We start from the raw sequence: 27620 nt of genomic DNA, 5'->3' as shown, positions 1-27620 counted from the left end.
AAAATGGGTTTTTATGAATGTTTTTCTATTCTAATTAGACTCAGAGGCACTAAGGACTCTGATTCCCATAATCAGAATGACACTGCCAATCCATGGAGTGAGTTGGCAAAAGATCACCATTTGATTCTTCTAATGCTTTGCTCGTACAAAGCCAGGGTTCGGGGGGTTAATGTTTTTGACATCTTTACAGAGCTTTGTGGAAATAGGAGGTATAGAGATGTTGGCTGGCTGTTGTTAAATACACTGGGTATATTAATGAGTGAAAGGGAAGGACTTAACGCTTCAAACGAGAAGCTTAAGATCTGTCTGACAGATATACATGTTTCTATGAGAGTCCTGAAGGAAAATCTTATTTCTTATAGCCGTAGACTTGAGATCTCTGAAAATCAGACTCAGAATCTTATTGTCAGAGTGGCAACTTTACAACATAAACTGAAATCTCAGTCTTGCATGGTGTCTGCCATTAGAGTGAGGGCATTGATTGGAAATGAGTGAGACCCTGAAAAATGAGATGGCAACATATGGATTGATAATGATGTTGGGAGCGAGATTGAAACCCTAGGTCATGCTGAGTCTTCTCTAGATAACCCTATAATAGTCTGCCCTAAGGACATAGCTGCCCCACCTTCAGCCTGCCTTGAGGAGTTGGCCACCCAACCTCCACCTGAAAGGATTAGCCCTAGAGGGATTAATCCTGTTTCACCAGATGAAACTGCAAATGAAGGCCCTGAAGCAAATGGCTTGGAAGATATTTCTAATTCTTTCTATGACCCACCCCCAGCACCCCTCATTTCTTCCAGACCTATAACTAGATTCAAGTCCCAACAGGCCCCTAAAGGTGAGGTACAAAGTATCAAACATGAGGAGGTACATTGTACTCCAAAAGAACTGTGCGAGTTTTCCAATTTATATAGACAGAAATCAGGGGAATATGTGTGGCAATGGATTTTAAGAGTGTGGGATAATGGAATATAAGGCTGGATCAGGCTGAATTTATTGATATGGGCCCACTAAGCAGAGATTCTACATTCAATGTAATAACTCATATAAACTCATGTAATAATTCATATATAAAAGGCATTAACAGTTTGTTTGGATGGTTGGTTGAAACATGGATCAAAAGGTAGCCGACATTACCTGAGGTTGAAATGCCAGAACTGCCCTGGTATAATGTAGATGAGGGGATCCAGAGGCTTAAAGAGACCGGAATGTTAAAGTGGATTTATCATGCAAAGTCTGCTCTTACACCCAGGGATGTCTGGAGGATGCACCTTTTACCAAAACAATGAGAAATAAATTTGTGAGAGTAGTGCCATCATCCCTGAAGAGCTCGATAGTTGCCCTTCTCTGTAGGTCAAATATTACTGTGGAAACTGCTGTCACTGAGCTGGAATCCTTAAACACAATGGGGATGACAAGATCCCGAGTTGGCAGAAGCCAGGTGGCAGCAGTTAATCATCAAAGACAGGGTAGACATGGCTTTAAAATAGACAGCAAACTCAAAGCAGGAGTCAAAATAATCTGACTCACACAGAGATTTGTGGCATTGGCTAGTAAATCATGGGGTACCTAGAAATACAATAGAAGGGCAGTCTACTAAATTCTTGTTTGAGCTGTTTAAACAAAGGATTCTAGGTCAAGTGAACAGAAGTCTGGCCTGAATTAAAAAAACACAGTCATGGCCCCTTAATCAATTTCCAGACTTGAGACAGTTTACAGACCCAGAGCCCCTTGAATGAAGGGGAGGCTAGGTCCCTTTGGGGGAGAACCCTGTTATACTGCCACAAACTTATACTGTTAATTTTCCTCCAAGCCTTCCCCAAGGAGACTGATGGCCTTTTACCAGACTAACTGTGCACTGGGGAAAAGGAAATGATCAAATATTTGGGGGATTATTAGACACTAGTTCAGTAGTGACATTAACTCCAGGAGACCCAAGATGTCACTCTGGTCCACCAGTCAGAGTGGGGGCTTATGCAGGCCAGGTGATCAATGGAGTTTTAGCTCAGGTCCATCTCACAGTGGGTCCAGTGGGTCCCTGGACCCATTCTGTAGTTATTTCCCCAGTTCCAGAATGCATAATTGGAATAGACATACTGAGCAACTGGCTGAAACCCCACATTGGCTCTCTAACTCACGCAGTGAGGGCTATTATGGTGGCAAAGGCCAAGTGGAAGCCACTAGAACTGCCCCTACCTAGAAAAATAGTAAATCAGAAGCAATACCAGATTCCTGGAGGGATTGCAGAGATTACTGCCACTCTTAAGGACTTGAAGAATGCAGGGGTGGGGATTCCCACCATATACCAATTCAACTCTCCTGTTTGGCCTGTGCAGAAAACAGATGGGTCTTGAAGGATGACAGTGGATTATCATAAGCTCAACCAGGTGGTAACTCTAATTGAAGCTGGTTTTCCGGATGTGGTATCATTGCTTGAGCAAATCAATATATCCCCTGGTACCTGGTATGCAGCTATTGATCTGACAAATGCTTTTTTCTCAATAGCTGTTAGTAAGGATGACCAGAAACAGTTTGCTTTCAGCTGGCAAGGTCAGCAATATACTTTCACTGTCCTACTCAGGGGTATATCAATTCTCCAGCCCTATATCATAATCTTGTCCACAGGGAACTTGATTGTTTCTCCTTCCCACAAGACATCAGACTGGTCCATTATATTGATGATATCATGTTGATTGGACCTAGTGAGCAAGAAGTAACAACTATTCTAGACTTACTGATAAGGCATTTACATGTCAGAGGATGGGAGATAAATCCAACAAAAATATGGGGTGAAAATACCTCAGTGAAATTTCTAGGAGTCTAGTGATGTGGGGCATGTTGAGATATCCCTTCTAAGGTGAAGGATAAGTTGCTGCATCTGGCCCCTCCTATGACTGAAAAAGAGGCACAATGCCTAGTTAGTCTCTTTGGATTTTGACGACAACATATTCCTCATTTGGGTGTGCTACTCTGGCCCATTTATCGAGTGACCAGAAAAGCTGCTAATTTTGAGTGGGGACCTGAACAAGAGGAGGCTCTGCAACAGGTTCAAGCTATTGTATAATCTGCTCTGCCACTTAGGCCATATGATCCAGCAGATCCAATGGTGCTGGAAGTGTTAATGGCAAATAGAGATGCTGTTTGGAGCCTTTGGCAGGCCCCTATAGGAGAATCACAATGAAGACCCTTAGTATTTTGGAGCAAAGCCTTACCATCTGTGGCAGGTAACTACTCTCCTTTTGAGAAACAGCTTTTGGCCTGCTACTGGGCCTTAGTAGAGACTGAACGCTTAACCTTGGGCCACAAAGTTACCATGAGACCTGAGTTGCCTATCATGAACTGGGTGTTGTCTGACCCACCAAGCCATAAAGTTGGGTGTGTGCAGCAGCACTCTATCATAAAATGGAAATGGTATATATGAGATAGGGCCAGAGCAGGTCCTGAAGGCACAAGTAACTTACATGAGGAAGTAGCCCAAATGACTATGATCTCCACTCCTGCCACATTAACTTCTCTTTCCCAGACCAGAGCTATGGACTTCTGGAGAGTTCCTTACAGTGAATTCCCTGAGGAAGAGAAAACTTAGGCCTGGTTTACAGATGGTTCAGCACAATATGCAGATACCGCCCCAAAGTGGACAGCTGAAGCACTACAAACCCTTTCTGGGGTGTCCTTGAAGGACAGTGGTGAGGGGAAATTCTTCTCCTCCCAGTGAGCAGAATTTTGAGCAGTGCACCTGGTTGTTCATTTTGCTTGGAAGGAGAACTGGCCAGAGGTTCATTTAGATACTGACTCATGGGTGTTGCTAATGGCTTGGCTGGCTGGTCAGGGACTTGGAAAGACCATAATTGGAAAATTGGTGACAAAGAGGTCTGGGGAAGAGGTATGTGGATAGACTTTTCTCAGTGGGCTAAAAACGTGAAGATATTTGTGTCCCATGTGAATGTGCAGCAAAGGGTGACTTCAGTTGAAGAAGGTTTTAATAATCAAGTGGATAAGATGACCCATTTTCTGGATACCAATCAGCCTCTTTCCCCAATAACTCCTATCATTGCCCAATGGGGTCATGAACAAAGTGGTCATGGTGGTAGGGATGGAGGTTATGCATGGGCTTAGCAACATGGACTTCCACTCATCAAGGCTGACCTGACTACAGCCACTGCTGAGTGTCCAGTCTGCCTGTAGCAGAGACACACACTCAGCCCCCAATATGGCACCATTCCCCGAGGTGACCAGCCAGCTACATGTGGCAGGCTGATTGCATTGGACCACTCCCTTTATGGAAGGGGCAGCTACATGTTCTAACTGGAATAGACATACTCTGCATATGGGCTTGCTTTCCCTGCATGCAATGCTTCTTCCAAAACTACCATCCATGGGCCTACAGAATGCCTTATCCATCGTCATTGTATTCAACACAGCATTGCTTCTTACCAAGGAACACACTTCATAGCAAATGCAGTGTGGGAATGGGTACATGGTCATGGAATTCTCTGGTCTTACCATATTCCCCATCATCCAGAAGCAGCTGGATTGATAGAACAGTGGAATGGCCTTTTGAAAACTCAATTATTGTGCCAACTAGGTGGCAATACCTTGAAGGGCTGGGATAATATTCTCCAGGAAGCTGTGTATGCTCTGAATCAGTATCTGCTCTATGGTGCTGTTTCTCCCATAGCCAGGATCCATGGGTCCAGGAATCAAGGGGTGGAAATGGGAGTGGCACCACTCACTATTACCCCTAGTGATCCACTAGGATAATTTTTGCTTCCTTTTCCTGTGACTCTGAGCTCTTCTGGTCTACAGGTTTTAGTTCCAGAAGGGGGAGTGCTTCCACCAGGAGAAACAATAATGATTCCATTGAACTGGAATCTAAGACTGCCACCTGGCCACTTTGGGCTACTCATACCCCTGGATCAACAAGTCAAGAAGGGGATTACATTATTAACTGGAGGGATTAACCCTGACTATCAGGGGGAAATAGGACTACGACTACACACTGGAGGTAAAGAAGCGTTTTCCCCAAATACAGGAGATCCTCTAGGGCATCTTTTAGTACTACCATGCCCTGTGATTAAAACCAATGGAAAACAGCAACAACCCAATCCAGGCAGGACTATCAATGGCTCTGAAACTTCAGGAATGAAGGTGTGGGTCACCCTAACAGGCAAAGAACCATGGCCAGCTGAAGTGCTTGCTGAGGGTAAAGAGAACATGGAATGGGCAGTGGAAGAAGGTAGTGATAAATATGAACTTTGACCACATAGCCAGTTACAGAAATGAGGACTATAATGCTGTTTTGTTCATGTTATACCATTTAAGTTATAAGATATCAAGTTTAAGAATGAATATTACCCAAGGACTTGCACCCTATTCTGGAGAGATTTAATGTGTTTCCAGTTACATGCAGGACAGTTGTGTATTGTTAGGTGAAAGAAAAAAATGTGCCTTTTATTGTTTTTATTTAGAAATTAGGTAAGGTTTAAGGTGTTGTATATAGCTGCCAAGTTGGCAACGGGTGGACTGTCATGGTCAGGTTCATGTGTCAATCTGGCCAAGTGGTGATACCTGTTTGTCTGGTTGGGCAAGTGCTGGCCTGTCTGTTGCTATGAGGACATTTCATAGAATTAAATCAGGATCACATCGGCTGAATCCATAGCTGATTCCATTTGTAATCAGCCAAGGGGAGTGTCTTTTGCAATGAGTGATGCTTATCTAATCACTGGAAGCCTTTTAAGGAGGATTCAGAAGAGACAAGTTCTCTTCCTGCTTTGGCTGGTGGAGTTCATCCCGACCCTCCATCGGAATCATCAGCTTCACAGCCTACCCTACAAATTTTGGGCTCTATGTTCCCATAGTTATGTGAGACAATTTTATAAATTTTATATTTATGAACATTTCCTGTTGATTTTGTTTCTCTAGGGAACCCTAACCAATACATCCATTAAGATGGGTCAAGGCATATCCTAATTCAGTTGGACTATAGCATAACTAAAAATAATCTCCTCAAAAGGTCCTATTTACACATGAGTCCATACCTATAGAAACACGGATTAAGAATATGTTTCCTTGGGGTAGATAATACAACCTACCACAGATGCATATATTAGAAAAAGGAAATGTGGATCAATAATACCAGGGTATCTGAAGAAGTGTGTTAAGAGCAGAACAAAAGAGTACTTGGAGAAAATAAAGGCAAAAAAAAAATCCTTCACCATCATAGTTTCTAGTCCCTTTCTTAGCTTTTCCTCCTTCTAATATCTTTTCTTTCTTTGTCCTGTTTTTTCCCCCACCTGAATTTTATACTTATATTTTATGTAGAATTATTTAGCTATGCATTTCTTTCAGTCCTCAGATTTTATCCAAAAATGGCATATGATATATTGTAAAAAAATTTATTTCTCTAAGATAACTTTGGTTTCACTTGTCAAATAATCATCATTTACATGCTATAAACAGAAAACCATATAAATGAACCAGGATAAAAAGATCTTAAATATAAATTACAAATACAATATTAATGCAAAGACAATTTTTAGGTCATTTGGACTATCAAACATGGATTTTTTTCTTGCACACAATTAGAGTGAAACATATACTAATGTAAGCGTAGCTTAAAATTACAAATAACTGATACCACAGGAAATCTTACAGCCACTCTACTCCATTCATTCCTTTATTCATCCATCCATCAAGCATCCATTCAAATTTATTGAGTCCTAAGCATTTGCTAAGAATAAAGGTAGACCCAAATGGCAGCCCATGGAGCAGATTTAGCCTTTAAACATGTTCTATGTTGCCTGCTCCCATGGACATAATACCTAAAATTCTTAGATTCACATCAATATCCAAATGTACAATTAGTTTTTAAATTGGAATGACACATAATACTGGTTCTAAATTCCTGCCTGGGAAAAAGTGGCTGAAACCGAGTTGCAATTGTCCTCAATGGTTGGGCTCTCCAGTTTGCTATAAATCCCACCAATCCCCATTCTCTGTCTAATAATGGCACACTCTTCATTCCAAGCCCATTCCATGTCAATGCTACAACACTGCTGCTTTCCAAGCCCATTCCATGTCAACGCTACAGCCAAAGTATCACTGAAATCCATTCATTTTCTCTACATTTCTATTGCCTATTGCATGGTTCATGCTGCCACTGTCTGTGACCTGGCTATCTTAAGCATCCTTCTAACTGTTCCTCTGCTCCAGTCTTGCCCTGCCCTTCACATTTCCTATCAAATAGCCATTCTTTAGACACACTGTACTTCCTAACATGAAAATGTGACCATGTCACAATGGCTCCTGTTTTCCTGGGCTGGGCCTCCCATTTACCTCTGCATAACTCATGACAAGAATTTCTGAACTGTAAGCACAAATTCTGGGACATAAACTTTGTATGTGGCATTTCTAAGACTGTTAAAGAGAAAACAAAACACTTGTATCAGCTAGGGAAGCTGATTAATTTGAAAAGGGAACTTACTCTTTAATACAGCACTTCAGTAGCACAGAATCCTGAAAGAACGTTGCAGGGGAGTTGTCAATGGACACAAGCATCAGTGCTTGAGTTCAAAAGATCAAAATCAATAGCATTAGAGGGCATGCTTTCCAAAGCATGGTAATGGTGGAACTCCCATTGGCTCTGATAGAAGTCATGAAGCTAACATGCCATGTAACCTTTTGAAAATGGAAGGATTAGCATTCAATTCGAGGTGTCTCATGGTGGGTATATTGACAGAGCATTATGCATAGAGCTTGAATTGATCAGAGTGACTTAAATTTCTTCTTATTCCTCTTGTATAAACTGAGACCCATAAAATTAACCTTCCTAACTATATGATAATGATTTGTACCTTCAAAATGGAACTTACTAGGGACTCAAGAAACATCATCTGCATCAGAGTCAAGGTGTCCAGTGTGTAGTTTATAAGCCAGCAATTATGCCATTGGGAGATTTTATCTAGATCACATTTTGTCTGATAGTTCTAATTCTTCATTGATTCCATTAAGAAAAATACAGAGAGGGTTTATTAAATGCAGGATACTGTTGTTGTACCCCTCTTCCCCCAACTATTTCGGGTCAAAACTGAGAAAATACCTCCTACTTTCCAACCAAAGTCAGATTTCAATTCTGAAACTGTTTGCTTTCCAGAAAAATTATAACTGATTTATTATTTCAGTGGATTCACATGATTTTTCCCAGTGGAAAATTAAAATAAAGATTAAATGAAAACAATCAAAATATCCTGTGATTAGAAAAATCCAAATGATCAAATATTTGACGTATAAACTGGGAAACTCTGGATTCCATTAGCCCCTCCTCAAGGATTCCTTAAACACTGAAATGATTTCAAAGTAGATTATCTTCTTGTAAAGGACCAAGCATAAAAAATGAGAATAAGAAAGATGAATTGTAAACTTGAATTTCTAAAAATAAATGTTCTTAGTAAGTTTCTGGGGTAGCTCACTGCTAAATAAAAGTATTTAATATGATATAAATCATGAATCAAAAATAAATTTCCTTTAGATTCCATCAAGTTGACTGATTATTTTGACATTATAAGAACGTGTAAATATGCTGTTGGTTTCAGATGTTTTTATGGGTTCTCTGAAAAATTGTTGTTTCCACTTGAAGTAGCTACATATAGGGATGGCATTTAGAACTGAGCTGGATGCTGACCTTTAAGCATTCAGTGTATTTGAGGGTGTCCATAAGCAGTCACCTACCAACATATTCCGGTAAGTGACAGCCAGAGCAGCAGTGGCGGTGGGCTGTCACATTGCCGCTGCTTGGATTGCAGAAGTGAATATTAACACTCTTCTTTAATCACTTTACCAGCCTTCTCACTCAGAGAAAAATGGCCCAGACTTCTGCTTTCACGTATTTTCCCCAAGATAATTAAATCCATTTGGGAGCCCTGGAAACCTCAGCGAGCACAGATTTGAAAAGATATGCTCCCAGACCCCTTGATGCTCTGTATCACTTTTGATTTAGATGGAGCCTCTGGCAATATCGAGCATGCCTCATCTATTCCAGAACCTTTTGCTCTATTTTGTCATACCCCCAGGATGTCACTCATCATCACCCTTGGTCATGCAGGGCTGAAAGAACAGGAGGGGGAGATGTGCTCTGTTATGCCCAACTGTGCTTCTTTTTGGCTGGAAAAAGAAAGCTACTTGACACATTGTGGATCATTTTTTAGCCATTCAATGATATTCAAAGAGCAAAGAGCACCTTTTATAAAAATGACATTTCAACTACTCTATCTTTTCTTATTTTCTAGCCCTTGCCCAAGGACTATCCACCATCTTAAGAGCTGCTCAGCTCTGAAGGGTGCTCGGGTGATAAGGTCCATAGCTGTGGCTCTGGCCTCACACATTGATTAAAAGTAACTTCTGACTCTCTTGAGCTGCAGTACTGTGCACTCTTTTTCAGCAGGAGATTTTTGTAGAATCCCATAGATGGGCTAAGGGAAGAAACAAATGGAACTATAATACTTTGCTCCAATGATAAGTGTTTGCTCAAATTCACACTCATTTCAGCTGTAAGTGGTTTCTTTTTTCTTACTAAGAATCTCAAGGTTCAAAATCAGTTCTTACCTTTCATGCACCAAATTATTTTACCTGATTCACCCTTAATTTTTTTTCCCTCCTAATCACCTTCTTTCTCAAGTTTGAATTTTTCAATGTTATCCACATTAAGACCAAAAAAATGTGAAGTGAAACTAAACTTACAGGACGGTGGGGGGTTGGTGAGGAGCCAAAGATAGGAAGAAATTGCAAGGTTTTCCAAGAAGAGGTATCTGCTTGGCAGAAGGCTGTGATGGACTTCCAGGTTCTTGAAAGAACCACCTAAGACATTAGGATGTCTGAAGAAGAACAGGTTTGTGCAACTCTCATCTTTTACTGCCCCATGAATTTGGATATTAGCCCCTTAACCTGATTCTAGAAATAATCGATGCACCCTCATCCTGAACAAAGAAATAGGGAAAATACTCCAAGGAAGAAATTAGTGAAGCTGTTGTATTTAAGAGCCTGTATGTGTTTATCCATGACAGAGAAGCAAGTAAAAAAGAACAGAAGAATCCAGGAACTCATATCAGGAGGCTGTATTCTTATGGCTGGGTTGACAACCAAACTGTGAACCTTGTCACTTGGTTTGGTCTCTTAACTGCTATGGACATTAATTTCCTGTAAATTGTATTATTATTATTTTTAATATTCACTGCACCTTTCTATTGTGCTCTAGTGGGCTCTCCTTGGCACTCACCTCCGCGGAAGGAGTATACTTCCAGCCCCACTGGTGTCAGGTTTGCTCAGGTCCTGATTAAGGCAATGGACCATGACAGGAAGTGACATATGCCACATCTGAGAAGAAACTTTAAGACTCCTCTCTGATTCATTATTCTTTCTTCACTCCTCCTCAAGAATCATTGTTCAAGAAAGAAGATACTGACTGTGATGAGAAAAGATGCCAACGAAGACCATGTGTCTCTTGAGCTTTAAACCTACTGGTACTTTGAACATTAATGAATTCATAAAGTGATGCAGAGCTGAGACTTCTTTTGAGCCATGATAAGGCCAAAGAAGTTTTATGTTCTTGATTTCTTATGAAATAAAAAAGACTGCAATTAAAAATTTAAAAATCCAATTATTTAGGGAGTTATGGCTCATAAACATAGAGTTCAAATCAGCAAGATTCACAAGTTGTATTTTCCCGGAAATGTAATAATTAAAACGGTTTCAAAATGTAGTTTCTCAGAAGTACTTTTTAAGGAAGAAATCACTCCAACTATGTAATTTTTCATAAAATGAACTTACACTTTGAATTTTCTCAGGAAAGGTTAGACAGCTTCAAAGTTAGATGTTTTAAGAAAGGAAAACTAATGGCTGTTTGACAGGTTTAAAAAGTCGTACTTGACAGCACAGTTAATAGCTGCTTCATAGTGAGACTTAGACGTGCCGCTCTATATGAATGTCAGGAATCAGAGTTGAGAGATCATCTAAATACTTTCTCTTCTTTTAAACCGGCAATTTTTCATTTAAAAGCATAAAAGTCATTTTAATCAAATTATGATCCTGAATATCCCCTATAGCTCTAAAATTCTTTGATCTTATGAGCTCACATTTTTTGTTTGGGGTTAGAGGAAGACAGAATTTCAACTGTATTATTTCACTCTGAACTGGAAGTCTGGATATGGACAGTCCCTTAGAATTCTAGGGGTGGCTTAAAGGTGGAGAGAATTAAATAACCCTCTAACTTTTTTCAAGATGCTAATATTCAAAATATGCATTAGTGGCCAATATGCTTAGTGCTTTTCCACTGCATCAAATGAAACAAGTACAATTTATTCTTCATATTATCCAACAGAAGGGGAGGTATATATTGTGTCAAAGGAATGTGATCAGCATGCCCACCTAATTTCCTAACTCAAATTATTGCTCATTTGGGACAGTGAAAGGCAGCAGGGTTGTCAGATAAAATAGAGGATGACCATTTACATTTGACTTTCAGATAAACATCAAATAATTCTTAGTATAACTGAGTCCCAAAGTGTGCATGGCTCACTTAATATCTTGGCCTGATTATATAAGCTTTCAGTCATTGTTAGCCATTCAAAGAGTTTTAATCTAATTATGAACATAAACTCTGTTCGTTTTTAAATTTCTGGTATTGGAATGGGGAGAAGAAAGAAAAAAGAGCCACTCTTTATAAAACTGAACAGGGCAAAGCCTCTTCTGTTGGTCTGCTTTGCTATTCTCTGTTGCTGTGTATGGACTTGCTGTGACCCGGTGGAGACCTCAAGGCTCTCTGCTGCCGAGGGCACTCAGTCTCAAGCAAGTCTCCTTAGCATTGCTTGTCCTTTCTGACCCTTAGCCACATCTAGCAGCCAACCACTGCCTGGAGAACACACAATATTCTTTTGATATGGGAGCCCTTCTCCACACTCTACAAGCTATAACTTTTAATCTCATCCACACAACACAATTCTGCACAAGGACGGCAATAGTGACCTCCGCTATACACGGGGTAGTGGGGACTATAGGGGGGCAATTGTTGATGCCCTCCCCATTGGCTTTTCTATTGCACCAGCTCTGTCCAATGCTCTCCCCTGCGTTCACGTACTCCCTGGGGAAGTCATCAGAGCCAGTCACTAAGCAGACACCTGCTGGAAGGCAGAGGCGTTGACCTTTCCTGATATTTCTGATAATTCTCTTGGGGTTTCCATTCACTACGTTTATCAAGAAAAACTACTAGTCCAGTCACCTGGGTGGTAATGTGGAAAGCAAATCACTCTTCATGAATAACGCACTCTCCCACATGGAGAACTCTTCATACTACCAGCTTCCCCTTTAAATCGGTGATAATCAATTCTATCAAATCCACGTGCGGCTCATTGCTGGGAACCCGGGCACCATCCACAAAGAAATAGGCCTGTGACATCAGCACCAGAGAATTCAGTAACATTGTTCTTCTCTGGGAAATGAGGTCTCTGGTTGGAATTTTGTACCAATCAATATCTCTGGTGTGTGGAAAGATCTCAATAATCAATCACAAAGTTCTGTTACCAAAAAGAGGATAGTTTTATAGGACATTGAATTCCCTATTAATGCTTAATTCTGCTTTTAGGTTCCATTCCCTTTCACAAAAGCATGCATGTTAAGCTGCAGTTAATTGAGCATTATATTGGGGAAAAAATAATTCCACAAAGTTCCTTGAGACATCTGAAGACACCATGGTGGTTCATCAAACCAGGTGATCGTTTGCTCATAAAACAGTTGTTCAAATCTGGAACCTCAAAGTGGGCCCAGGGCTAGGAGGATGGCTACAGAGTCCAGTCTTAGGAGACTGGGGATTAAACGTGTGTGGCCCAGCAGTGGGGGAAATCATGGAGGCTAGAATCTAGACAAGAAGCTCTGATCGCTAATGGCAGCAGTAAGAAGAAAGAGTCTTATTTTATTTTACCGAATAAAAACCAAATGTATGAAAATAAGTGGTTTCGCGTATCTGTTGGGTCCTTAGGGTGGCCCAAAATCTCCTTCTTTAAACTTAGACAGCTCTACCTTGTGTTCTGCTTTTATTTTAAGCTTTTAGATTTTTCTTTAGACTTCCAGCACAACCACTTTTTGCCTGGCTTTGACTCCCACTTCACTGAGCCCATCAAGGGTAAATTACCTCAAATTTCTAACTTAGCCACACCATTTAGGGTGCTGCTGCATCTGTCTTTACACCCCCTCCTGTGCCAGGAAGAGGAGGCACCCATCTTCCTGTGCACTGTAACTGGTCTCCCTTTCCTCGTGCTCCAAGAGATCTTGCTAAATCAGTCTTCTCTGTCCTCTTTTCTATCCCCAAAGTCTCCCACTCTCCGCTTTCTCCTCTGCAGATCAGTACACAGAAGTTCCTCCATTAAAATCATGATGATGGGCGGGCCGCGGTGGCTCAGCGGGCAAGAGTGCTTGCCTGCCGTGCCGGAGGACCCCGGTTCGATTCCCGGCCCCAGCCCATGTAAAAAACAAACAAACAAACAAAATATAATAAAACAAGAAAATGTTTAAAAATGTTTCCCTTTCTTAAAAAAAAAAAAAAAAAAAAAAAAATCATGATGATGATCCTAATGAGCACTTCACATTCTTTTCTCACCACATTCACCTTTCTCTCATTCCTCTCTTAACCTCCTCACTCTCTCACGCCCTCTTTTCTGATTCAGATCTTCGCATGCCTAAACCTGGCATCTAACCCTCTGACTACCTGGAAATATCCCTAAAACCATTGACCAAATTATGATCTAATCCACAAAACACACTTCAGTCCTTATTCTAATAGAAGCTTCTGCCCCATTTGAAAACTGCTAAACCATTATCTCCTTTTTTCAACTCTTTTATCTTGATATCTCTGAATTTTCTATTAATCTTTGTTAGATTAATTTTTCTCAGCCTCATTCCTAATGCTGATTTGATGAGAAAACCCAATACCAGCTGTGGTCATCACCATATTTTTGATTCATCTTCTTAAAACTAAAACCTGTTTTTCATCCCTATCTAATTTCAGTGTCTAATCCCAATTAGATCAGAAACTTGTAAGAGGAGGGGGTGTGAATGGCACCTCAGAAGCCACACCTCTACCAGACCTTCATGAATGAACTCTGCTTCAACCATTCCAGACAAGGTTTATGTGGCTGAATGTGTGACTCGCTTGCATACTTCTGGAGCAGATTGGAGATTGACAGAAACATTTAATGTCAGTCTGAAAAAATAAGAGGCAATGCATTTTTAATGCACCAATCTCTAGTTTGAGTAAGTTTTTTTCTGAAATTTTCTGCAGTCTTCATAAAGCAGCAGTGGTATGGGTATGTGGGAACATGAGGCTAATTGGACTGAACCAGAGTTCAGACTTAACAAGGTCAAACCAAAGAGACAGAGCATGTTCAAATGACAGCCCACATCATCTAGGCCTAATGGGAAGATGTTTAAGCTAGAAGAAATTGACACAGAAGGATAAAGGAGGTTGTGTTGGCGAGAATGTTGGTGTCTATGACCTATACATTCTGATGAGATGCCCCAAATATGTTTATTTTTCATGGCAAAAAGGGACTTTGGATATGTAATTAAGATTACTAATCAGTTGACTTTAGAATATTGGTGAAGAAATATTGTTATTGCATTTGCAGTTTTTTACCTTGGGTGAATAGAGAAGGTAATTAGATCTGTTTAAAATTCTCTAAACCAGGGTTTCCAAAACTTTATAACTCAAGCAAACTTTAGCTCTCTTCATAGTCAGTCCATACCATTTCAATGGTTACATGTTAGGAATCAAATTGATTCTGCAAAAAATACTGACACTATTATGGTTTAAACAGTGATCTAGTCCCTCAATCCTGCATTTCCCCAATGGACACTAGCCACATATTGATGTAAACCACCAGTGAAACACATTCTTGCATGAAACAGATAAGGATAGAACGACAGAGAGAAGAATATTAAGTAGATGAATATATGCTCATACAAAAACCATTTTCTAAAAATCTGAATGCTGGCCAGTGTCTAAGGTATTTTTGGTTGTTGCTGCTTGTTTTGATTTGTTTTGCATTGCTCTCAAGGCTAATGAATATAACCTCCATCACACTTTAAGTTTAGCACAAATTTTTATAGTCAAGGACATTCTCATTAGAGTGGCCTTTCTTTATCCTCATCAAAGTTGAGTAAGCACAAAACCTTGAGTATCATGGGTCTGTTTTTTGAAGAGGAAAGGTTGGTACAGTGCAAAGTGTATGGATATTTGATTCATCAAAATCTAACCTTTGCTTTGCTCTTTATTAGCTAGGTGACCTTAGGCAGGTCTCTAAAGTTTGGGGAATTTTTTAGAGGTAAATATCAGAAGCCAACCGTAGACTGGAATCATGTGGAGGAAGCTATTTAATACTGAGAATCATTTCTTTTGGAAAAGAAAGGTTTCCCTGAGGGTGGAGCCAATGGTCCAGGGGGCAGTTCCAAGAGCTAAGAGAGTATTGGCTTAGGGAACTACACCAAAGAGCAGATCTAGGCCTTCATAAAGGAACATTATCTGTCTCTGGGAGAATTGGCAACGTGGACCCAGCTGGATTTCAGAATTGCTATGGAAAATTGACTCTCTGTACGTCACATTCTTTCCCTTTTTTAATGGGAATGTGCCTATCCCTAGTTTCCTTATCCTTAGTGATTTTCCCCCTACCTCTCCCACACAGCCAGATCTGTGCTTTTACTGCACATCACCTCTGCACTTCTATCCCCCTTCTCCCAAGGGTCTATTGTGCCAGGCCAGAGGAGTCTAGATTTGCAAACAATTGATCTATAAACAAATTCTCAGTTAAATCTATTTTCCCTTAGAGTGATGGCACATTCCAATATGTGATTTCATGGACTTTGAATACCATGATGTGCTTGTCATTTCTTTATTTTTCGAGACTTACACTTCCTCAGAAGGGAGGCATGTGCCAGAGTCCTTACTCTGAGGCTCAGATGTATCAGGTCCCTGACAAAATGTACATCAGTGATGCCTGGGACTGAACTCTGCTACTGGCATATCTAATATCTCGTTCATGCAAGGGAAAACCTAAACTCATATACCCCCTGAAGGACTCTATTCCCCACCTCATCTTGTTGATCCCTTTAGAAAAACAGTGCTTTTCCCAAGTTTCCCCTCAGGTACTCCAATTCTCAGCTTGAACCTAGCTAGTGTGGAACCCCATGGAGTCCCAGCCAGTTTTTCTGGAGTTTTCATGTCTGACTAGTAGGTGGACATTGGTGCCTGTTTCTGGAGAACACCAGTGAAGCCACTGTTTGAAGTCCTGCATGGAGAACCCATGCCATTGTCCTCTTCATGACTTTGAGAGTCTCTCAAGACTTGACTTTCTCCTCTGATTAATGTCTCACTCTCTTCTACCTCAACCCCCTGAAATTACCACCCTAACATCTGCCAGAGATATGGACACTGTGCAAGGAGACTCAAGGCCAGTTGTCCATGACAATGAGGTGCAGGTGGCACCCCTCCTGTCTTTGGCCTCTTCCCCACATGCCCTGTCTCTGAGATTCCAGTCCATCTGAAGTGTTTATATGATAGTATCAACAGTTCATGTATTTCTTTCAAGCTTTGAGAGCACAGTTTTGTGAAGTCTCCAGTAGTCTATATAAAATACATTTCAAAATTCCTAATGCCATTCATCCAAATTGCAAGTTCCTGGCAATTTTAGTTCATGAAAACATAGTTTTCACCTTAGATATGATGGAAAACTTCTGCGCACAGAAGCAGTTGTCACCAAACTTCAGCACTGAAGTACAGCCCTAGGACCTCAGGGAAGAGTCTGGCTGCTATTGCTCAGCACATAATTATTGACTCCTTCGTGATTTGGCCCAAGTCACAGTCAGCAGCTCTGGGCAGCAGCAAATGAGACGGGAGTGGCTGGGAGTTTCCACTGGAGGGCATGCAGTTGAGAAGTGACAACCAGGAATCAGGCAAGCAGCAAGGAGGCAATGGCCAAAAGCAAAACCAAAACAGTGCTGTACATCAGGGGAACACTTTAAGAATGAAGATCACCACCATTTCTTCATTCTAAGACAGAACTTTCCCTCCACATTTTTATGTTTTGAAATTAAGATGTATCATGTTAATGGGCATTTTTAAAATTCTTTAATATTGCTTCACTCCGTTTTTCCTGGAAGACTTGTGTTTGCAGCAACAATGTTTCCTGATATGAAGTCATATAATAGATCGATGATGGTATTAAATAATTAAACAGTGATCTCAAATTACCAAGAAAGTTTAAATTGTGTTCAAATTTTCTATTTAGGAAGATATTATAATATCTAAAAATTAGAACATAAAGGGGTAAGATTAAATAAGTAGTTTTGAAGAATATTGAAAGTATAGCTCAATTATCTGGAAACTTTATTGAATTCTCCAGCAACAGCAGAAAAAAAATAAATAATACTTCAGTGTTTATTCTTCTTTAACGAGCAAAAAGAAAACACTGTAGATGACCTATATTCTGTTAAAGCATTTTTGCACAATTTCTGTTCCTTTTATATTGATTTGTAAAAGATTAACGTGCTCTATTTAACTACATAAATGTATATTTTTCTGATTCATGTATTTAACTTTTAATTTAGCTTTTAAAGGGTTATATACTGGAGAGATTGATCTATTCTATAAAGATGAATAAGAAACATAGCATCATTATAAAGAAGTATGATAATTAATTAAATGATTAATTTTAAATGTGGAGTGTATTATTTACCATAAGAAAATACCCAAAAAGTTTGCACATGTAGGTCCTCCCAATTGTGCACAATATTTTTATATTAAACAAAGATAGGAAATATTTTGCAGAGATTGCACAAACAGAATAAACCACAGAAATAATATTATTTCAGATAAATGGTCAATACCTCTGTGGCTCCTAGGGCTTATTTTAAAGAAGTTTTTGGCCGGGGGTATACCAAAAACTCTGTGACGCATGTAATAGAATCAAGAGCTCCATTATGATCCCAAATTGGTAACACTGCTGAGTATCTCTGGGCTTATTTTTTGAGAAGGCTATATGGATCCAAAGTCCCAAATAACTTACCATAGCTCACACAATTAACAGGATATATAATTGAGTGTGTGTGCTTCATTTGTTGAGCTGACCTGTTCTACAGGTTTTTAGAACCTGATATATCAGTTGCAATTGGTGGAACAAATTCAAAAATAATGATGCCCAGGAAAACATAAATAATTTCAGGAAATATGTTTATTTTAATTACCACAGCATTATTAATATACTTCTATTAAGTCTCAGTTTTTAAAATTCTTATGGTCATTTTTTTTCAGGTTCTAATCATCCTTGAATATTTCTAAATAAAACATTTCCTTAAAATATGAGAATCTTAGTAAAGGCAAATTCTTGAGATCAGAGGGATGCGATGGGTGAAGAAAATGAAGTTACAGAAAATTCATACTCATTGCTATATGTCCACTTCATTATTGTAATCAGCTTCGATTTTTAAATGATTATCTCTCCCTGAAACTGTGTTAGGTACTTTGCATTGATAATGAAACAGACATGATCTTTGGCTGCTACAAAATGTGTACGTAGGAGAAATCATGAGCCTTAAATCACAAGTAGTCAAGTAAATATTGCTATGGAACCTACATAATTTATTTGAGCCACATATAACAATGGGGCATGCTCATGTAGTGATTTTTAGCAAGAAGAGGAGTTTTCTAGATATAGTGGATTTAGGACGATTGAGCACTTGTTGCACAAATGCACTTTTAAAAACTCTGCTAGTTATGCTTTATAAATTCCAATATTTTAAAATGGTTCATAAAGAAAAGTTGATTGGCAATATTAGCAGGGAAGATTTCTTGCCCGTTTTATAGAAGGAGGGATTTTTTCCCTAAACCAATCCATCCTCTCACCCCTCCTCCATTCCTCCCGGTGGAGGCGGAGTGAGCAGTTCAGCCTCTGCCACTGCCCTCTCTGGGACCAGCCTGCCCAGCTTGCATCCTCACAAGTGTCCTCAGGGCTGGAGACTGGCCCTGAACCTTCCACAACTTCAATAAGCTGTCTACAGATGAATTAAATTCCCTGGAATCAGCTCTAGTAGTATTAAGGAGGAATCTGCATCTTCCTTTTACCTTACCCTCATCTCCTTTAAAAATCTTTTTGTTCTTTATTATTGTTATTATGATTACTATTATTATCATTAGTAGAACAAGTGTGGGGTTCCAGGGCCTGGGACTCCCCCACATTGAGAGCCAGTCATTGCATGTAGTCACCTACATGATGAGGACAGAAGGTCATCAGACCTCCTCGGGGACAGGATGTGTAAACGGTGTCGTAAACAGGGCATTCAAACTCCTTTCCCTTGATCACTGTCGATAATAAACCCTGATGAAACTCTGTTCTCACATCCTTGTCCTAAACCCTTACCACACCCTATGAAATTTCCTTGTCCTACATCCTTATAAACCCATGCCCTCCCCCTGCCCCCTTTGCAGAGCATTAACTTCCATTTTCCACGGCCATCCATCACTGTGGAAGATCCTCTCCTGTTGTTAAGTCGTAATTAAAATTCATGTCTAACCCTGTGCCTAATGTGTCCTTTGCTTTTTGGGTGGCCCTGACCCAAGCCCCTCAGGAGCTGGGTTGGAACAATTAATATGGCATAATTTATATATGTTAATATTACCGTTTTTGGTGTACAAAACCAAGTTTGAGTTTGAGTTTTGACAGACGTATACAATGATAACCTCCCCTAAGGTCAGTATGTAGGACAATTCCATCACTCTCCCCATCCTCTTTTGTTCCTTTGTTCCCTCTTCCCACTCTACTTCTTGGCAACCACAAATCTGTTTACTGCCCGTGTAGTTTTTCCTTTTCCAGAATGTCGTATAAATAGAATGATATAAATGGGATCATCTTTTTTTTAGTCTGGCTTCTTTTACTTGGCATAATAACTTATAAGAGTCATCTATGTTTCAGATACATCAGCAGATTATCCCTTTGTATCGCTTAATAGTATGCCATTGTGTGGGAGTTCCACCGTTTATCTATTCCTGAGTTAGGAGAAGTTTCCAGCTTTTGATAGTTACGAATAAAGCTGCTATAAGCATTTATGTTCAGAATTTTGCTTGGCCATCATTTTAATTTCACTTGTGTAAATACAGAGGAGTGGGATTGCTGGATCATATGGGAAATGTATTTTGAACTTTGTAAGAAACCACCACACTGTCTTCCAAAGTGGTTGAACCATTTGCATTCCCATTATCAACCATATGAGCATTCCGATTGCTTTGCTTGCTTGGTATTGTAGCGTCTTCTTTTCTTTTTACAACTTTAACCATTCAAAGTGTTTAGTGATAGCTCATTTTGGTTTTAATTTGCATTTTCTAATGATTAATAATAGTGCGCATCATTCATATGCTAATTTGTCACATGTATATTGTCTTTGGTGAAGTATTTGATCAAATCTTTTGTACTTTCTTTTAAATTGGGAATTTGTTTTCTTATTAAGATTTGAGAATCCTTTATATAGTCTGAGTATAAATCCCTTTTCGGAACAATGGTTTGCAAATATATCATCTTTATTTTCTTACCTGGGTTTTGAGAACAGCAGAGGTTTTAATTTTGACAAAATCTGATTTATGAAGGTTCCTCTTAAGAATTGTGTTTTTAGTGACTAATATAGGAATTTTTTGCCTAATAAAAGGTTGCAAAGATTTTTTCCTGTTTTCTTCTAGTAGTTTTATAGTGTTAAGTTTTATATTTAAGTCTTCAATCCATTTTGAGTTAATTTTTGTACATGATGAGAGGTATGGATTTTCTTTGATGCCATATAAAATTCAATGAGTAGTACCTTCTTAAATGTTATTTGCAATGTGGAATCCAACACTCTATCAGTAAACATTTCATTCTTTGTATGCTATAATTCATCAGTCTATCTTGCAATTTGCATGATCTTTTACCCATGCATGATTTTGTAAGCTCATAATAGTAATTTAGAAAATATTGGTTCACAGAATTATGCAGATCTTTCAAATGTTGACACAATTTCTAAAATACAAAAAAATTCCCACTTGCTAATATTACCAAAAATCTCATCATAAAAGACCTTATATATACTTAGAAGCTATTAAGCTCCTTTGATGTATACAAGTTTTCCAAAATTCTAAATTTTCCTTGAAAGTTCAAGTGTTATCTTTGGCAACAAATTCAGTCAGTTTTTTGCCTTGAAGTGACAAGCGCTTTTACTCATTTTCAAAAAAATGTCTGCCAAGTATCTAAGTCTGTATAACCATCATCTGTCTGTTGCTCTTTGAAGTAAATATCATGTTCTATGAAAACAATACCTATACTTTAGTTTACAACGCAATCACACAAATGTTTTTCCTTTCAGAAAACCATCATACTTGGCATGCAGTAGATATGTTTTCTGCATACTTCCCATTTCGTCATGTAAAATATTAAAGGGATGTGTCATCAGGGATTGAAATTTATTAAAAATAATTTTACTGCTTGATCAAGGATATTCTTAAGAGAAACTGACTTTATTTTCCTTTTCTGAATGTATGTTGGCAAAGAGCACAATTATTAGTAGGACAGTTTAGTGCAATGGCTTTAAATGTGTCAAGGTGCCAACAGGTTAACTCACCATTGCCTTTTCACGTTCAAGGTACAGCTCAATATGGTAACAAAGGTAAATAATGTCTTAGCATTTTAAAAAAACCAGCTTTCACCTATATGCCTCCTGAAAGTGTAGGGAGCATATTTTGAGAACCAATGGGCTAGGATATTTTAAAAAAATGAGTGGTGTAAGAGAGAAGCAGCACAAGCTTTAGAAACACTGACCATAGCTTCACTTCAAGATTCTACTGAAACTAATATAGAAGAGGAAAGAATCTTCCTTAGGAAGCAGGTTTCACAGGCCTAAGCAATTTCTCAGCTCAGGGCATGGATAGTAGTTCTGGTGTCATGAGATTGAAAATGTCTGCTCATAAGGGAATGCAGGACCATGTCACTGGACAAGTACAAAGCAGGGTGCCAGGAAGTCGGGGCTTCAAGAAAAAAATGGAAAGCAAAGAGGCTTCAGAAGGTAAGAGAAACACTTCAGAAGTGATGTATGAGTAGGTGCTTCCATTGCCTGTCTACTTACTGCAACAAGGCAGCCAATTTGCAAATGCCCTCTGAGAGAGAAGATAATTTGCAAAGATTCCTTTATTACTTTATCCTAGATACAATCATTGGACACACCTGGTAACATGCACTGGCAAGATAGGGGTTTTGCACAGTTAAGAAAATACATAATGGAAGGGCTCAGGTGCAGATGCTGTGGGGAAGCAGCAGACTGAGGTGATCACGGAGGCCAAAGCAGATTAAGTGCTACCACCTTTCCCGATGTTTGGGGTTCCCATTTTAAAAAAAAACTTGCAAAGGAAGTCATTTGCTTTCACTATTTCCAGAAAAATGGCTTTGCAGTTTAACTCTAGATAATCTAAGCTCAGAAATATTTTGAGATTTAAAGCTCACATCTCTAAGGAGAGATATCGATGGCAGATTTTTAAAAAACATTTTTGTTGTATAATAGAACATATACACAAAGCAAAGAAAGAAAGAACAATAGCTTTCAAAGCACTCTTCAACAAGTAGTTACAGGACAGATCCCAGAGTTTGTCATGGGCTACCATACCATTCTCTCAGATTTTTCCTTCTAGCTGCTCCAGAGTATAGGAGGCTAGAAGCAATTTTTTTTTCTTTCTTCTTTAAATAAAAAAATATCGAACACTTCATGAATTTGCATGTCATCCTTGTGCAGGGGCCATGCTAATCTTCTCCATCGTTCCAATTTTAGTATATGTGCTGCCGAAGCGAGCACTGGAATAAATATATTTTTATCATCACAATTGACTTTTTTGTGAACAAATATATATATACAAAAACAGCAATACATTTCAAAGCATAGCTCAACAATTAGTTGTAGAAAAGATTTCAGAGTTTGGTATGGGTTACAATTCCACAATTTTAGGTTTTTACTTTTAGCTGCTCTGAGATACGGGAGACTAAAAAAGCTATCAATTTAGTGATTCAGGAATCATATTCGTTGTTAAACTCTACCTTTTCTGTAACTCCACCATCACCTTTGATCTTTCTATCCCACTCTTTAGGGGTATTTGGGCTATGCCTATTCTAACTTTTTCATGTTGGAAAGGGCTGTCAGTAATATGGGGTAGGGAGATGGAACTAGCTGATGCTCTAGAGGGACCCTCTAGCATTCAGGACTAATCTGGTCCAGGGACCCATCTGACAGTTGCAGGATTCTGGAAAGTTACCCTAGTGCATGGAACCTTTGTAGAATCTTATATATTGCCCTAGGTGTTCTTTAGGACTAGCAGGGATGGTTTTGATTGGGGTTTGGCAAGTTATGATAGGTAGCAAAGTCTAACTGAAGCTTGTGTAAGTGTGACCTCCAGAGTAGCCTCTCAACTCGAGTTCAACTTTCTCAGCCACTGATACTTTATTTGTTATACTTCTTTCCCCCCTTTTGGTCAGGATAGAATTGTTGATCCCATGGTAAGGCAGATTTTTATAGCCTGGTATTGAGGTACTCCAAAATTATGGTGTTCACAGAACTCTTAATTCCTCTGCCTTTGAGAGATTTTCTGAATGAATTTGTAACTCAGTTTGTTTTTCAATGACAGGTTGAGTAGTGAAAAGCCTAGCATTAATCCACCCTTTGCAATGTACTAAGGCATTCTGTATACTTTAGAACATTTAGTCGCTACACCAATCCCATGAGATTTGACAAATCTTATAGATGAGGAAAGTCAGGTATAGAGAGGTTAAGTAGATGGCACTTAGAGTTGGAGCTTGGAACTAACCCCAGGTCTGCCAAATTCCAAAGCCTATAGATTTTCTATCTTCTCACCAATATTTTCAACCCACTTATTGTTTTAGTAGAACATTTTGTTTTCAGTAAAAATTTAAGCAGGACACCAAAGAGTTAAACCTCCTCGCATAAAGCTTCAGCTCCATGAAATTCTAATTAAATATTTGAAGAACCTCAAAAGTACTTCCAAAGTGCCCTCCAGATAGGAAACAGCTGCCCTGAAGCGCCTCTCACTATGCATCGCCTCTAGTCTGTCAGCTACTTGCTTTTAGGCCACTTTAAAAAAAAAAAAAAAAAAAGCCCTGATGCCTAAGATTGTTCACGCCACTGCATGGAGGTTTTCCAATTTCTACCCAAGCTGAAGGGCCCACGGCTGGTTATATCTACCTTTTGTTGCTTTAACTGAACATGAGTGGAAAAGCCTCTGCAAGCAGAGCAAATACACCTTTTCCCCTTTGTAATCCAAACTGGAATACACAAGTGGCTTTTCCACCCAGCCTGATGCTGAATAAAATTAGTTGCTCTGTCAGAAGGATTTGAGTGAAGAATTTTACCTAGATGGAGAATTTAACATTTGTGGAGCACCATCTGTATATCACATGCTATGCTGTGCATATAGTATATGTTAATTATAATCTACTTGACATATTATCCCAGTCTCAGTTTCAGATCTGAGAGCGGGTAGTGCTGGGTTGCTCTGACTTAAAATGTATCTTAATTTTTAAATACAAAGCTATAAAAAGATCAAAATCAGGAAGAAAATATGAGCAAGTTTGCACTTTAGAAGATACAATTGCCAAGAATTTAAAGTAATAATTCGATAGAGATAACTCTAGAGGCAGGAAAAGCACTCAAGAGTGGACCACAGAGATCAGTTCAAAAAAGCAGAAGAGGAAAGTGAGTTGTGAGAAAGTCAGGAGAGAAACTGACAGCTGTGCTGCATGGAATAAGGTAAAAATAATTAAGTAAGACTTCCTGGTCTTCTAGCTTGAGGTGTGTTTGGATGACCCAATTAACCCCAACAGGAAATGCTAAAGGGAAATCACAGCTGGAACCAGAACATATAAATAACATTAAGTAGCAGTGAAAACACATGTATTTTTCCACATATTTGTGTCTATTTGTTCTAGTAACTATGGTGTTAATACTTATTTTCTATTCATAGTTTAAAAGAGCTATTTGCAGAAATTGAGTATAAAATCGTATCAAATACCTTTATGGAATTAATTGATTTGGAGCATCATCACGTGAGTGAGCCTCCTCCTCGGCTACTCTCAGTTTCCAGTCTCAGTGTCTCCACAGCTAGGGGCAGAGCCCACCCTGTTGCTGCGGTCCTCAACTGGCAATGGCCGTGCTTCCCACTGGCCCATACAGGAGTCTACCCGGGGAGTGGGCTGAGAAAACATTCCTGGGACGGGTATCTGGGGAAGCTGCTAAAACAAGGAGACTGTAGTAGTTAGATTCAGTTGTCAACTTGGCCAGGTGAATGTGCCTAGATCTATTGCTGTGGACATGAGCCAATGGCACATGAACCTCATATGTTGCTCATTACATCTGCAGTCGGCTAGGAGGAGTGCCTGTTGCAATGAATGATGTTTGATTTAATTAGCTGGTGCTTAAATGAGAGAGCTTAAGGTAGCACAGCCCAAGCAGCTCAGCATACCTCATCTCAGCACTCGTAGCCCAGCCCAGGCCCTTGGAGATGCAGAAAGAAATCACCCCAGGGAAAGTTGTTGGAACCCAGAGGCCTGGAGAGAAGGCCAGCAGAGATCACCCTGTGCCTTCCCATGTAAGAAAGAGCCTCAGTTGAAAGTTAGCTGAGTCTCCCCTGAAGAACTAATGAAATAAATCCCCTTTTATTAGAAGCCAATCTGTCTCTGGTGTGTTGCATTCTGGCAGCTAGCAAACTAGAGCAGAGACCTACATGCACATCCTGACACTTATGAGATTGATAACTGTTTTGTTCTAGGTCAATTATGCATCTCTGTGTTTACAAGCAGAAGGAAAGGAGCCAAAAGACAGAAAGATTGTAAAGTAAGAAAAATGGATAGTTGAGGTAAAGTGGTAGGGCTGGAGAGGAAGTCATATCAGATAAACATCAGGAGGAGGTGAACAGAAGATGGAAGGAAGGGCACATTTTATTTTGACAAGAAAAAGGGGAGGAGTTTTTCCAAGAGACAAAATAAAGTTTCAGAAACTTTATTCTGATTTTTAAGTAGAAAGAAATCAGTGTGGTTGGCAACACATGGTATCTACCTCAGTAAATTAGGGGTGAAGTTCCCCTAAAAGTGGAATTGTTGTGATGGAATTGGGGGCTGAGCAATACAGAGTTCAGAACAATAGGGAGTGTTAGAAAGAATCAATGATAAAAGAAGTAAAAGATTGAAAAGCAGCATTAAGAGCTGGCAAGAATATTTATATAAATTATCTGTGGTCACAGATATGGTTTACTGAAATTCTCTAACCATTTTTGCCATGCCCGGTGGCATGGGTAGGACTGGCATGGATGAGCAAACAGACTGCAAGTAAGGACAGTATGACAAGATTAAGCCAGGATTCCAGACTTGATGGAGATGGGAGTGAAACCAAAATGGGAAATAGTGTAGATGCTAGGAAATGGGAGAGATAACAGATGAAGAGCTTGTGGTCAGAAATAATGAATGCTGGGTGTTAATTCATCCTTTTAAAAATGCTTAAATATTTATTGGTTTAATTTAAAAGGATTTTCTAGGCAGTTTCTCTTTTTTTGTCTTAATACATTTCCAGCAATAATATCAGAAAGGAAAGCTAAACAAAACACCTTATCTCCCTTTCTCTCCCTTCTTAGTTGACTTTTTCTTTACTGAAGAGCCTATAAAATCCCTCTTTCACCACTAGATGACCATCCTGCATTGATAATGAACTATACTGACTGATTTCATGAGGGCCAACTAGAAATGATGGAACTGACATGTGTTGAAAATGGTAAATTTAGTACATCAAAGATTAGAATAAATCGAACCCAGATTTTGGAGATTGAGAGAAGCCTAACTTATTACTCATTGGCCCCCCCAAATATTACTTAATTTCTATAATGCACAGTTTTCTCATCTGTAAATGGAAATAATATTAGCACTCCCAAATGGCTAAAGTCAAGGATTGAAAAATATGTAAAGTCTTTAGCCTGGCTCCTGGAACACAGAGTATATATTCTCTGTTACACATTGTTAATTTTGTAGTGATTATGAAACTTATTGCTTCATTTGTTAAATAAAATATTAGGGACCAATTATTTATCTGACACTAGTCTAAATATTTACTCTATGATGACATAGGAGATTGAATTATTGGTCCCAATTCCTTACCACACCCAGTGCTATGTGTCTTTCTGTCCCTCCTAGAGGGAGAGTGAATCTCCCCATATCTAGACTTTGGGCTCAGCCAAATGACTTGTTCCAGCAAAAATAATGGGCTGAAATCTCAGTGAGCCAGTGACAAGTCTAGCCTGTACGAGGCACTGTGTGTTTTTATTTGTTTCCTTCTGGTCTGCCATTGCCATGGGAAGGGCACTCCCCAGCCCAGAATGAAATGTCGGAAACAGACCAGCGCTCCACCTGCAGTGAACAGCCAAACTCACCTGGATCCATAGACGAAAGCAGGGCTCCAGGCTAAATACAGTCTAGATCAGGGATTGGCAAATTATTGCCCCTGGCTCAAATCCAGTCCATGGCTTAATT

At 39.4% G+C, this 27620-nt stretch overlaps 1 protein-coding gene and 1 non-coding gene across 3 annotated transcripts in view; both read right to left on the bottom strand.

Moving 5' to 3' along the window:
* The window catches only part of NKAIN2 (sodium/potassium transporting ATPase interacting 2), a 1040630-nt gene that overhangs the window by 213143 nt on the left and 799867 nt on the right, over positions 1-27620 (bottom strand). The gene's annotated exons all lie outside the window — the stretch shown is intronic.
* On the bottom strand, positions 22789-22893 carry LOC143685303 (U6 spliceosomal RNA). Its single transcript, XR_013176549.1, has one exon. It is a non-coding gene; the product is annotated as a U6 spliceosomal RNA (small nuclear RNA).

This window comes from Tamandua tetradactyla, chromosome 5, assembly GCF_023851605.1.
Source record: "Tamandua tetradactyla isolate mTamTet1 chromosome 5, mTamTet1.pri, whole genome shotgun sequence".
Taxonomy (NCBI): Eukaryota; Metazoa; Chordata; class Mammalia; order Pilosa; family Myrmecophagidae; genus Tamandua; species Tamandua tetradactyla.
The sequence above is the reverse complement of the archived record's forward strand: the minus strand, read 5'-3'. Positions and strand labels throughout refer to the sequence as shown.